This window comes from Apis dorsata, unplaced genomic scaffold, assembly GCF_000469605.1.
Source record: "Apis dorsata unplaced genomic scaffold, Apis dorsata 1.3 scaffold_1008, whole genome shotgun sequence".
Lineage (NCBI taxonomy): Eukaryota > Metazoa > Arthropoda > Insecta > Hymenoptera > Apidae > Apis > Apis dorsata.
This window is the reverse complement of record NW_006264107.1, coordinates 102,038-104,108: the sequence shown is the minus strand read 5'-3', so window position 1 is coordinate 104,108 and position 2,071 is coordinate 102,038. Positions and strand designations below refer to the sequence as shown.

The 2,071-nt window shown below is 27.1% G+C and overlaps 1 long non-coding RNA gene across 1 annotated transcript; it reads left to right on the top strand.

The window, feature by feature from the left end:
• Positions 1 to 500: 500 nt before the first annotated feature.
• Positions 501 to 1,538, top strand: LOC102672178. Its single transcript, XR_422835.2, has 2 exons — positions 501 to 653; positions 1,177 to 1,538. It is a non-coding gene; the product is annotated as an uncharacterized LOC102672178 (long non-coding RNA).
• Positions 1,539 to 2,071: the final 533 nt, after the last annotated feature.

The window sequence follows — 2,071 nt, the reverse complement described above, 5'->3', positions numbered from 1 at the left end:
TTTATATTATCGTTTAATATTTTTTTTTGTTTTTAATTTTTCAATTTTTCAATATTCCTTTTTTCTTTTATTTTTTATTTTAAATTGATATATACAAGTTCTTACATTAATTATAATATAATTATTAAATTTTTCGATTAATTGAATGATAAAAAATATAAGATATAAAATTAGATTTTCTGAAAATTTCTTTTTTAATTAAGCTGATATTAAGTAATACAAATAAAAAAATTGTTCTATCATCTAATAATAATAGATATTTTAATTTGAGTTATCCCGAAGAAAAAATTTCATGCAAAAAAATTCTTTTTCCATTACAACTTTTTTATAATTTTTTAATTTTTTTATATTGAGAATATCGAGTTAAAGAATAACATTATTTCGCAATCATGCCACAATGAATTATTTATAAGAAGACCATTGATTAACTTTCAAGAAAAACTTGGATAGGATAAATAAAACTTTTATCTTCGATATAGTTTATAAGATAACTTAAAATCCGACTTATTGCTTGTTACAGGAGAGCATCCAGCAGCCATGCAACACGGAAACTCGAGCAATAGCGGTGCAGCAACAAGAACGCTCGCGTTGCTCCTGTTGCTCCTGCACGCCGGTTCATTTGCGAGGTGACTGGTAGATCACGGACTCTTTCAGTAAGAACATGAGCGAATGCCGTTTTTCGTAATCAAAAAAAAAAAAAAAAATTGGAAAGAAGCGAGCAAGAGTGAAGAAAGAAGTGTTATCTTTATTAGCACCAACCATCTTCAACATTGAATATATAACCTATATATATATCACCTTGAATCTTGCTTCTAAAATTGATCAGAGAAAAGAGAACAGATGAACCAGCGATTATCAAAGTGAGTTTCCTAATCAAATCTCGAATAATTCGGGAATAATAATTGGTGACTGATTTCTGACTTCTTATGATCTTCGTGGATCTATTGATCATTTTACAATTGCTTCCAAATGCCGCAATAGTAAATATATAGCGACATGTTATTCGAAACCTGCCGCTAGACGTTTCCTTTTTGATATCCGTAGATGTTCCGAATTTGTCGACGTGAGTGAAACTGTTTTTTCAGTGGTGATTCTTTATTCTACATTTAGTCGACAGTTTACCGTGACACATATTGTACGGATTCACGAAAAAGATTTTTCTTTTGTTTCGCGCAGAAGGAAGATCGAAAACAAATGAGTCAGCCAAAATCTCGAGAAAAGGACTCGACAACATGTAAATGGGTGTTTAGTATGATACAATTAAACTCGACGCAATCCACGGAACACTTAGCGTCAGCGATAATCAAGGATTTGCGCGCTATTCGTTATCGTAATTAACGAGTATACCGAGTTTCTGCCAAGTTGGATGACTGCCACGTTTCTTTGATAACGTTCCCTGTTCATGTGTTGCAAAACGAAATAAAACGCGCACTTTTCAAAAAATCGTTTTGCTTTAAAAACTATACATATTTTAGTTTAAGAAGCGCAACAAGCAAAGTAGCAATATAGAGAGTTCTGTGTTCGAACGTATCCAAAAAGACACAAAGTTTTTCTTAAATCTCATTTTCATATAAAGACTTAAAATCTAATTAAATTCATGCTATGAAAGATTTGATTTAATACAATTTAATTTGTATTATTAATATATAAAACATATATATAAGTAATTTATCTATCTTTTTATTTAAAATGCAGTATATAACATTTATATAACACATTTATATAACATTTAATTCTATTTTGAATCTAGCATCTAGCAGAAGATTATCACTACATTATTTTAAATATCTATTTCTTAATTTGTTCGTTATTTTTAATATTTAATCTTTAAATGTGATAATAATTTTTTAATAAAATAAAATAATCTTTTAATATTGTATCGAAACAAAATAACATGCAAAAAATATATAATTTACTGTTAGATTATAAAAATTTTTCAAATCATTTAAAAAAATTAATCTAATGTTATTTGCTTATCTATTATTACTTATTAAGAATAGTATGAATGAATATAAAAAATATGAAATATTATATTTTATAAAATGAAATAATTTATTGACATAATATTATT